Source organism: Cnephaeus nilssonii, assembly GCF_951640355.1.
Source record: "Cnephaeus nilssonii genome assembly, chromosome: 3".
In the NCBI taxonomy this organism is placed as follows: Eukaryota; Metazoa; Chordata; class Mammalia; order Chiroptera; family Vespertilionidae; genus Cnephaeus; species Cnephaeus nilssonii.
Window position 1 is genome coordinate 89,897,773 of NC_137074.1, and position 11,598 is coordinate 89,909,370.

General features: G+C 37.2%; 1 pseudogene across 1 annotated transcript; it reads left to right on the top strand.

The window, feature by feature from the left end:
- Positions 1–10,987: 10,987 nt before the first annotated feature.
- Positions 10,988–11,389, top strand: LOC307096472 (histone H3.3A-like; annotated as a pseudogene). The gene has a single exon. The product of its transcript is annotated as a histone H3.3A-like (transcript).
- The last annotated feature ends 209 nt before the right edge of the window (positions 11,390–11,598 follow it).

Here is an 11,598-nt window from a genome sequence, read left to right on the forward strand (position 1 = left end):
ATTTTATAAAATTTAAAGTATTAAAAAATTCAAACAAATTCAAGTTTATTTTTCAAAATGTTAAGTATGCTTATATAATCAAATAGATTTTGCTATTTGAAAAATCATATTAAGGATTTTAAAAATATAAATATATATATTTTTTCATTTCAGAGAGGAAGGAAGAGGAAGAAAGAGATAGAAACATTAATAATGAGAGAGAATCATTGTCCAGCTGCCTCCTGCACACTCCACACTGGACATCAAGCCTGCAATCTGGGCATGTGTCCTGACAGGGAATCAAACCATGACCTCCTGGTTCATAGGTTGACGCTCAACCACTGAGCCACTTGGGCTGGGCATCATCCTAAGGATTTAATAGCTTAAAACAATGAGCATTTATTTAACTCCATGTTTTTTTCTGTTATTTAGCAATTTTGGTTGAGCTCATCTGAGCTATTCTTTGAGTGTAGAAAGAGTTTACTCATTTGTCTACAGTCAAGTGCTGGGTGGATTGAGCGCTGGTTACTTTGGAAGGCCTCAGCTGGAATGGTTCATATCTGCTTCCCATGCTCTCTCGTTTTTCAGCAAACAATTCAGGACTTGTTTAAATGGTGCCTTGGTATGGTTCCCAGCAATCTGCAGGCTTTTTTTTTTTTTTCAATACAGTTGACATATTGATTTCAGGTGTACAACCCAGTGACTAGACATTATATAACTTGCTTAAGTGATCATCCTGATAAAACTCAGACCCATCTGACACCATACATGGTTATTATATTATTGACTATATTCCCTATGCCATAGTTTACATCTCCATAACTATTCTGTAACAACCAATTTATACTTCTTAATCCCTTCACCTTTTTCACCCATTCCCCCCAATCACCCTTCCATCAGGCACTCTTTAAAATGTTCTCTGTATCTATTTCTGTTCTGCTTCTTTGTTTATTTTGTGTTTTTTTTTTTAGATTCAATTTTTGATAGACATGTATTTATTGTCATTTTATTGTTCATACTAGAGGCCTGGTGCACAGAAATAGTGCGCTGGGGGAGGGGTCCCCCAGCCTGGCCTGCACCCTCTCTCAGTCTGGGACCCCTTGGGGGATGTTCAACTGCTGGCTTAGGCCCGATCCCCCTGTGTTTTGTTTTGTTTTGTTTGTTTGTTTGTTTGTTTGCAGACATCCCTCTCTCAGTCTGGGATCCCTCACTCCTTACTGCCCACCTGCTTGCTGCTCCTTACCACTCTGCTCGCTGCATCTGCCCCCTGGTGGGGAGGGACCACGGGAGGGCTCCAGGGTGTGTCCGGCCTGTCACGCTCAGTCCTGATCTGCCTGACCCCAGCAGAAAGCTAACCTACCAGTCAGAGTATCTGCCCCCTGATGGTCGGTGCACATCACCGCAAATGGTCGACCGGTCGATAGTCTGCCCCCTAGTGGTAGGTGCATGTCATAGTGAGTTGTTGAGCGGCCTCAGCATATCATTAGCATATTACGCTTTGATTGCTTGAACGACTGACTGGATGACCGGACACTTAGCATTTTAGGCTTTTATTATATAGGGTTTGTTATCTTTGTTCTGAAGTCTAGTCTCAGAGCTGGTACAATGCCACTTATGCCACACTTTATTGGCCAACACAAATGTCATAGGTTGTGTTCTACAGAAGCAGATGCTATTATGGTTTGTGGAGTATAAGTTATTTATTATAGATTTATATCTATGAGAGGAACAGAGTAAACAGAATTGGGCTGAGGAAGAAGTTTATATGCAATGCAGGTTCAACAGTCGCAGCCAATGTGGTGCACTCTGGAGTACGTCTTGCCTGTCCCATTGTCCTGCATTGAGCCACAGTGACTGGGCCCTTATTCTCTTCCTTTGCTCATGCACTGAAATTAAGCAACCTGGAAAGAAAACTACTTTAAGTGATAGGGCTCTCTGTAACTGAAGCAGAGTGAAAACTGTAAGCTACTGATAACTGTGTACCTCACAGCTGGACAGTAAGTCTTTCCTTGAAGAGGAACCTTGGCAGAACATTTCTGAATCTACTATAGCAAGTCAGAAGTCTAATCCAGATACAAGGAGGGTTATAATTTGAGCAGGTGGTATGAACTATGACCATGCTTGCAAACTTTCATAATGTTCAGAAACACATTAAGTACAATTTTTACTAATACAAATGTATCTTATTAAATGAACTGAAAAAAGCAACAATAACACAAAAGACAAAGAATGCTGTTTAGTAGGTATGTTTTGTGGCAAGTCCATATAGTAGCATATCTACCTATTTATTCCTAGATGAAATGGTATGATCTCTCTGCTCTTAGGTATAGCTCTTGTCAACTGTACATTCAGTATCATAAATAAAATTCTTAGAATGATAAGTGTTTTCACATTAGAATTAATGGCCCTATCCTTTTCCCATTCTAGACAGGCAAAACACTTTGATGTAATTTCACTGTCTGAAAGATGGTTTGATTGGCAGTTATTGACTATTAAAATCTGATATAGGCTGGTCTGCTGGAAATAGAAACTTGGCCAAAAGGCCAAGAGCACTGAGGTGTAACCCAAGGTATTCATTTAAATTTTGTAATGATTCTGAGCAGAACATTTCTAGTTAATGCCTTCGTCTTTTGTAAAATCAAGACCCCCATCTAAATTCTTTGTCCTCCTTATCTTTCACCCCTTTCAGTGGCACAAATTTTGTGACCTATATTTTCAAAAACTATTTTTATTTTGGGACTTATTTCATCTAGTAAATAATTCCAATTAAGTTCTTAGATACTGCTTTTTTTATTAAAAAATATAATTTTTATTGATTTTTTACAGAGAGGAAGAGAGAGGGATAGAGAGCTAGAAACCTCGATGAGAGAGAAACATCGACCAGCTGCCTCTTGCACACCCCCTACTGGGGATGTGCCCGCAACCAATGTACATGCCCTTGACCAGAATCGAACCTGGGACCTTTCAGTCCGCAGACCGACGCTCTATCCACTGAGCCAAACCGGTTTCGGCTAGATACTTCTTTTATTCACTTTTATTTTATTCCACATTTTTAAATTTTAAATTCTTTATTGTTGAAATTATTCCATGTCTCCTTAATCCCCCCATTGACCTCTCCTTGGCCTCTCCCACCCCCCAGCACATGTCCCTGTCCCCCTACTGTCTGCCACTAGAGTATCTTTCATGAGTCTGCATTGTGGTATCAGCTCCCTTCTCATTTTGCAGAGGTGAGCTATCATTTATCAGATGTCAACTGCTCTAACTAGCAGTTTCCTGAAGTATGTTCCTCAAGTCAGCAGAAGTAATTGTGGAGGAGTAAAAGAAACCCTCATATTCTTTTGCGGGGAAAACATCACTTGAGGGATCTGTTCTTTACATTAGGTAATTCTTGATAAGCGGTGGCTTACGGTGAATGACCCTGACTATGCGGCCTTCAGGGAGATGCTCCTTTTTCCTAGTGATAGGGCTCAGCTGTCAGTGTGACTGTCACTTGTCACAAAATACTCCAAACTATTCAATTTGAATCTAAACACTGTGCCACCAACATCGGTGACTATGTCCTGGACATGATAAATGCTGATAAGAGAAAGTTGTGTTCTAGCTATCTAGACAAATTCATTGCAGCAGTACCAACAGTTAATGTAATCAGAGTGGAAGATTTCAATGTGTGTGATAGCACTGTTGCCAACATGTGCTGTGGAGAAAACTGTGTCTTAGTGGATTGAAAAGAAAAACACGAAATTATAAGTAAATACCCACTCAATAAAGGATGTACTTGGAGTAATTAAGAACTATCTGAAAATGATATAATTTATTAATATTACCATAGAGAAAGGAACAACTAACAGAGAAGTTTAAGATGAATAACAAGAACTGAGATGGAGTAAATTTGAGCCATTCTCTGACTTTGTACTTAATTCATGATTATAAATGAAACTTATTGTAAATGTTATAGATGAAAGTTATATTTAATATGTTCAGATAGGTCCAAATGTTTTTCCAAAACAGCGGCAGAAAAACAGCATTGCTCCTTGGCTGAAGTTTCAGACTGAGTCATCCAAAGGAAAATGCTTTCAAGCTATGCTATCTATTTTTGGTCTAAGAATATTATTTTTTCTTCCTTGTTTCAGAGGGCAAGAAAGGTGGTTAAAAATAGATGGGGTTGGAATACACTATTGACAGGTAGTTTATTCAGGGAAATATTCTTCAGAAAACAAACAAAATTGGAGCAAAATTTGAATATAATGTGAAGAAATGAATAGAACTAATTAATGGATTCTGGTATCAATGGATGAAAAAATACCCACTACATTGCCTTATGTTGTTGCTCTCCAAGTTTCCTTCCTGTTTTGCCACTTACCATCTTTATCAATCAATACAAATTACTAAAGAATATATGTTTTTGCCGAAACCGGTTTGGCTCAGTGGATAGAGCGTCGGCCTGTGGACTGAAAGGTCCCAGGTTCGATTCCGGTCAAGGGCATGTACCTTGGTTGCGGGCACATCCCCAGTAGGGGGTGTGCAAGAGGCAGCTGATCGATGTTTCTCTATCATTGATGTTTCTAACTCTCTATCCCTCTCTCTTCCTCTCTGTAATAAAATCAATTAAAAAAAAGAATAAAGAATATATGTTTTGTGTTTTTTAGATATTTGGATCTCAGGCCTAGTATTGAGCAAATTTCCATATTAACTATGGAAAATGTGAAAAGTAGTAAAAACAAGAGAGGGGGTTATCCCCTGTTGGTTCTTCATTGAATAAATTCCAGTTGGATTTATGTAATATTGATTAGTTTAGAATGTCAAGGTGCAGAAATATCACCTCATGGTTAAGTAGGGATTCCTTGATTCAGTTGAGGCACTCAATACATTTGCTTTTGTAAAAAAAAAAAATCTTTATATTATATGCCTTAAATTATTCTGAATATACTAGTAATGTTTTAAAATTGAGCATTTAGGGTAAACTTCATATATAAGTGTTCAGTAACTCAAGTGGCCACATTTAAAAACTATTTTTGTCCCCAAATGACTTCTCTTTTCCATAATCCCTTAAAAACTGCATTAGAAATAGAAGACATGTTTCACCCATTGGCTGTTTAAATTTAAAATTCCACAGCTAAGAGGATCAAGTTGGCAGTGACTTGGCAAGTGTATTTTTCTAGTCTCTATGGGAAAGAAGCTAGGAAAGATCACTAATTGCATACATAGAGAATCTTGCATTATATCTTGGTCGTAAATCTTTTTTTCATTTTACAGTGAAGTCAGCTGAATTCAGATTTGCTTTTTATTTATGGTGTTTGCCTAAATACTTGAAATGGGTAAAGCAAAAACAAGAGAAGATATTGATCAACACACATTACTGTGACATGTAAAGTTGATGTTACTTCTCAAACCAGAACTGAGCCACAGTTGACTACTCACCCCCACTCTACATACACACATTGAGTCACTGCCATCTTCTCCACTCAGCTCCAAAATAAAGTGGCAGATTTTAAAGGGTAGAACAAGAAAAGCACAGGTGGTACCACCTACTGTAAATCCTTTAGTTCTTCTTAACTCAGTAACAGCTGTTGGTCTTTTCACAGTCTGTTAAAAGCAAAACAGGGCATAGAATGTGGGCTGTTGACAGTGTGCAACAATACCATTTGTTTGCTCAGATCACGACAACCAATGGCAGTTTGAGGGGTATTTCCTTTTCAGGCTTTGGGTAAAAATTTTTAAGCCTGACTGCCTACCTTGCGAATAGTGCTGTTGATAATAGGGCACATTGCAAGTTATATAACTACCATGTGTCTTAATCTCACTAATCTGAGAATGTGTATTATATATTTTAAAGGAATTTTAAGAATTAATGAGCATCTGTTTCATCCTATCTGGGCATATGGGGGAGAGAGGTGAAAAGAAAAGGGAACAAACTGTTTTGAGGCCTGGTGATGTTGCCTTAAATGCCTCTTTTTGCAGTGAGGATAGGACTTCCCTCTCTCTTCTCCACCAAAAAAGCAGGCTTTCTGCTCAGAGAGCTGTAGTGAGTACAGGAAGAGGTAGAATCCCATACTTTGATTAGGACTGGGCCATTAGGTATAGGGTTGGCTTTATTGTTGGGTAAAAACTAATTCCAACTAGAATAATTAAAGGGAGGTGACATACATGGGCTTGATTCAGGCTATCTTTTGAGATCCAAGATGGTTCACCTTGAAGGGAAAAGTATAGGGTGACATAGTCTAGACTGAACCATTAATAAAACAGGCAAAAGGTGTTTCCATTAGGTCTATTTTGAAACAGAATACTCATTAAATCATAAATAAACAGTGGAAAATGTCCAGAAAAATAACAAGGTTTATAACAAAATTAACCTCAGCCTGCCCAGACTGACAAGTCTGAGGATATCCTGATATTCTGACATTTTTTTCAGGATTAGAACAGCAGCTAAGTAAATAGAGCTTGTGTATTGGTAGTAATTGAACCAAGAGTTGACAGGAGTTGGAAGAGACAAGGGCAAATAAAAGAACTTATAGCAGTTCCTCTATAACACTGATAAACAGATGTATGGATGTGGGTCATCTCATTTCATGCACCTTAAGTATCTATTCCATAGGAATAAGTCCTACAAAGGCACTGAGCGGGTTGATATGTAAAATACTATAGGCCCAGGGCACGAATTCATGCATGGGTGGGTTCCGGCCGGCCTGTCTTGAGGGGGGTTCATCAGGCCAGGCTGGTGGGGGGTGGGAAGGGCCATGGGAGGTTGGCCAGCCAGCCCACCCCCGATTGGGGTTTCGGGGGGGCGATCGGCAGTGGGGCTGGCCAGGGGGAGGGCAGCTCCCTCTGTGGTTGGTGTGATTCTCTTAATTTGACCTCTACTTTCTGTTACTGAACCTGGGTTTTCCTGTCACTCCTTGACTTCATTTGTGCACTTTTGATTTGGGTGTGATAACTTCACTTGGACGTTTAGGGCTCCTGTCTTTTAGCTGCTGTGTTGGTTACCACCTCCTTCCCCTGCAGCTTCCTCCTTCCCCCCTTCCTCCAGCCAGGTTTACTGAGTCAGTAGGTGACTCAACCTGAATGTTGACTCACCAATCAAATCAGTGGGCATTTGTTAATTTGGCTCAGAAAAAGGCTCATGACAAAGGTGTTGGGGGCCAATCAGGGGCCGGGCCAGCCGGGGGTGGGAGGGGGCATGGCTGATCAGGGCCTGGAGGATCAGGCCCGTTGGCTGCCACAGTGAGCATCATAGCCACCAGTCCTTCCAGCCATTCTGGTTGTTCCACCATAACAGTCGCTGGGCTTTTATACTAGTATATAAAGATATAAATAACACTGTACAACAGTAAAATTTAAAAAGATGTTAGAAATCACCACATCCAAACTTCTTACCTTAGATAGGCGAACACAAGCCTAGAAAGCTATTTCATTCTACCTTTATACAACCTTGACTATTCCTTCATTTCTACAAAATGCCCTTAATTTTCAAACACTTATCTGAAACCTATACTTATGAACCCATGTATAATTGATGTATTCTGTCTTCGAAGAATGTCTTCAAATATTTAAAGACACTTCAAAATCCTATTTTTAAAAATTTATCTCTATTGTTGAAAGTATTACAGATGCCCCCTTTTCTTCCCCCACTTGCCCCACCCCTGGCCTTCACCACACTATTTTGTTTTAATTACACCTAATTTTTTCATTCCCAACTATCATTTTAGTTTTTTTGAATTAGGGTTTTTTTTTCTATTGTTCTATCTTTATAATTGTGTCATTTAGTTAATATTACTTTGTTGATTTTCTGTTTGGTTGATCTGTCTAGAGCTGTCAATGGAGTTTTGAGGTCTTCAACTATGATTATGTTTTGCTCTGTTTCTCCCTTTAGTTCTGTGAATAATTGTTTTATATATTTTGGTGTTTCCTGGTTGGGTGCATATATATTATGAAGTGTTATGTTTTCTTTATCATTATAAAGTGTCCATCTTTGTCCCTTGTTATCTTTAAATCTATTTTGTCAAATATAAGTATTGCTACACCTGTTTTTCAGTGGATTTTATTTGCTTGGAGAATCATTTTCCACGCTTTTACTTTGAGTCTACCTTTGTCTTTGCAGCTAAGATGTGTCTCTTCTAGGCAGTATGGTTGGGTTTTATTTTTTTATCCACTGTGCTACTCTGTGCCTCTTTACTGATGAATTCAGACCATTTACATTTAGGGTAATTATTGATGTCTGAGGATTTTCTATAGCCATTTTACCTTTTGTTTTTGGGTAGCTCTGAGTCTCCTTTGGTTCTTTTCCTTTATGTTTCTGTCTGATGTTTTTGTTTGGTGCTATTCCATACATATTTCCTCTTTCTTTAAGCTATATGTCCTGATTTGGGGATTTTTGTGTGTGGTTAACATTAGGTTTATAAAAATGAAGTTGTATATATACCAGAGCTGATGTTTGTTTTTTTGTTTTTTTTCCTTTTGAGTGCATCTAATCTTCATCTTCTTTTGTCAGTACAGACAAAAAAATTATAGGAAAAAATTTTAAAAATTATATCTTTATTAAAGATGATACTTTTAGCCTATTATTTATATTTATAGGAAGTTGATGATATTAAAATGTCATGTATTTATAGTGTATTTACTTTGGGTTTGTTTTCTGTGTTACTTTCTTCTTCTTTTCAGCTAGTGCCTTTCTCTTGTTAATTCACATCAATTCCCCTTCTTTAGTAATCCTTCTGTTATAGTTATGCCAGTATAAACATGTAGAATGCTGCATTAAAAGATTATTTTATTCACATGTTTAATTAAAACTATGATCACAGAAAGAGCCTCTCCTTTCAAATATACTCACATTCATGGGGAAAAAATCATAATAAGGAAATACTTTTCTTTTTCTTTCTAAACCTAAACAAAATTAGTCACTCAACAGAGAGTATGTCTGGAACTCAATAAGTTGTTTAATTACCACAATAGGATAGTGGTGGAGCCAGAAAAGCTACAAATTCTGTATCAGTATCACTATGCTGATGATGGTTTTACCTACACTGTGAATTTTCTCTTTGTTTTCCTCTAGTTGAATACCATTCTTAACTAACATTCTAAACTGTTGACCATTTTGAAGACTTTATCTTAAATTATAGCAATTTACAAGTCTGCTTATTAAATTGAACTACATTTTTCCCATATTCATTTATCTTCTATATAATATTGTGATATTTTTCTGACATTTGCTGATAACCAGCATACCTGATTTTGATTGATAAATTTAATTGTAAATATCTTTTACCCTTTTTTTATGAAATCATAAACTAGCTTATTGATTTAGATTTCACCAAAATGAATTTGTTACTATATTACTTGCTTACCTTCAAACCTATAACTTTCACTCATTATTCTAAATTTATGATTCTTACACTAATTTTAATTGCTGTTCATATTCATATATATGTTATTTCAAGTTGCCGTTAAGAATTATTATATGTCATTATGCCCAAATTTTTATAATATAAATTCATAGTAATGTATCCTTATTTCTAGTTTTTTTATGTAAGTGCATGATTAATAATAAATATTATTTGTACCTTTATTTTTCCTTTATTATATTTTTCTCAGTCAGAATTAATTTACTTTTAACTTTTTACTGTAATATATGACATAACAGAAATCTACACAACCATATGTACAATATGTATAGCAAAATTATTTCAAGGCAGATACCATTGGAACACACAACCCCATCAAAAAGTAGAACTTTGCCAGCCTCCCCAGCTGCCCATGTATATGTTCTATCACCATCACAATCCCTTCCTTCTTGCAAATGTATCCGCTATCCGTTGTTTTATATTAATCACTTTCCTAACCTGTAACAGTTGAAGGATCTGAACCAAGCCTTTGGTATGTCGGATTTTCCACACTGAATTTTGCCACTTATATATTCATTGTTCAACATTTCTATGCTTTTGTATTCCCTGCAAAGTGTCATATGGATCCAGAGGCTTGATCAGACTCAGGTTTTCAGTGTACATTTCTATTGCACAATCTACATACAAGACCTTTGGCATGACCATGGTGGCACTCTGTCCTTTCAACACCAGACAATAAGTTAGGTTGTCTCTTGTAGAGCTGTTTTCCTTATCTACTATATAATTACCCCTTGATTTAGTTCATGCAGAAAAGTCAGGATAAATATTGGATTATTTCTTTTATTGGCCAGTTTTCAAAATAATGAAATGGTTCTCTATTATTCTTCATGGTTGACTAGTTAGCTATTTTTAAAATTTTCATTAAGAACTCATGATTTAGACATAAGTCACAGGTTCAATTATTTGCACATATTATACTCATTGAAGTTCAAGTTGTCTCAAATTTGGCCAGTGGAAATCTCTTAGATATGGTTTCAAATTATGTTTGTCATAACTGATACTTTTGATAACTTTTAAAATTTCTAATATGATAAGATGTCTAGGCTCTTCTTGAATATTTCCTGCTCCGGACTTGGAAATAGCTATTTTGCCAAGAAGTCCTAGTCTCTGTTGTGGGCAGTGGTATTTCAAGATTATAATTTGAGTGGTGTGGCTGCTCATTGCTTCTAGACTAGTCATTGATTTTAGTACTTTGCTGAGGAGTGTGTTAGGAAATATGTGTATATATTTTTATCTTTTCCCCACACTAATAAGTCTGGTTCTCAAAAACACAAGTATAAATGGAATACCTTATAATTACTCATTTGCTTTATCCTGCATTTAACACAACTATCTCTTGCCTCACATTTTGTCACCTTGAAATATCAAATATTTTTATCCATTTACTTATGCCATAAAACTTGTTTGTAAAAACTACAAAGAAATACAGAAAAAATGATTATTGTAAAGGTCAGAAGAAAATTCATATGATGATGTAAATTTCTTTCTTTTTTACGTCTTTTACTCTGATTCTCAAATAACCAAATACATTTTTTTTCTTTAAAAATCGCTCTCCTCCAGCTCCCGGAGCTCCAGCCGAAGGAGAAGAGGGTAAGTCAAGAGGTCTCTGTACCATGGCTCATACCAAGCAGACTGTCCACAAGTCGACCAGAGCGGGGGCAAAGCACCGAGGAAGCAGCTGGCTACCAAAGCCCGCTCGAAAGAGTGCGCCCTCCACTGGAGGGGTGAAGAAACCTCATCGTTACTGTGGCACTTTGTGAAATTAGACGTTATCCAAAGTCCACTGAACTTCTGATTCGCAAACTTTCCTTCCAGCGCCTGGTGCGAGAAATTGCTCAGGATCAAAACAGACCTGCGCTTCCAGAGTGCAGCGATTGGTGCTTTGCAGGAGGCCAGTGAGGCCTATCTGCTTGGCCTTTTTGAAGACACCAACCTGTGTGCTATCCATGCCAAAGGTAACAATTATACCAGGAGACATCCAGCTAGCACGCTGCATATGTGGAGAACGTGCTTAAGGATCCACTATGATGGAAAACATTTCATTCTTTTAAAAAAATTTCTCTTCTTCCTGTTATTGGTAGTTCTGAACATTAGGTTTTGTGTGTTTTCCCCCCCCCATGAGATCAAAAGGTACCTAAGTATATGATTGCAAGTTGAAAATAGGAGACAGAAATCAGGTATTGGCAGTTTTCCATTTTCATTTGAGTGTGAATTTTTTAAATAT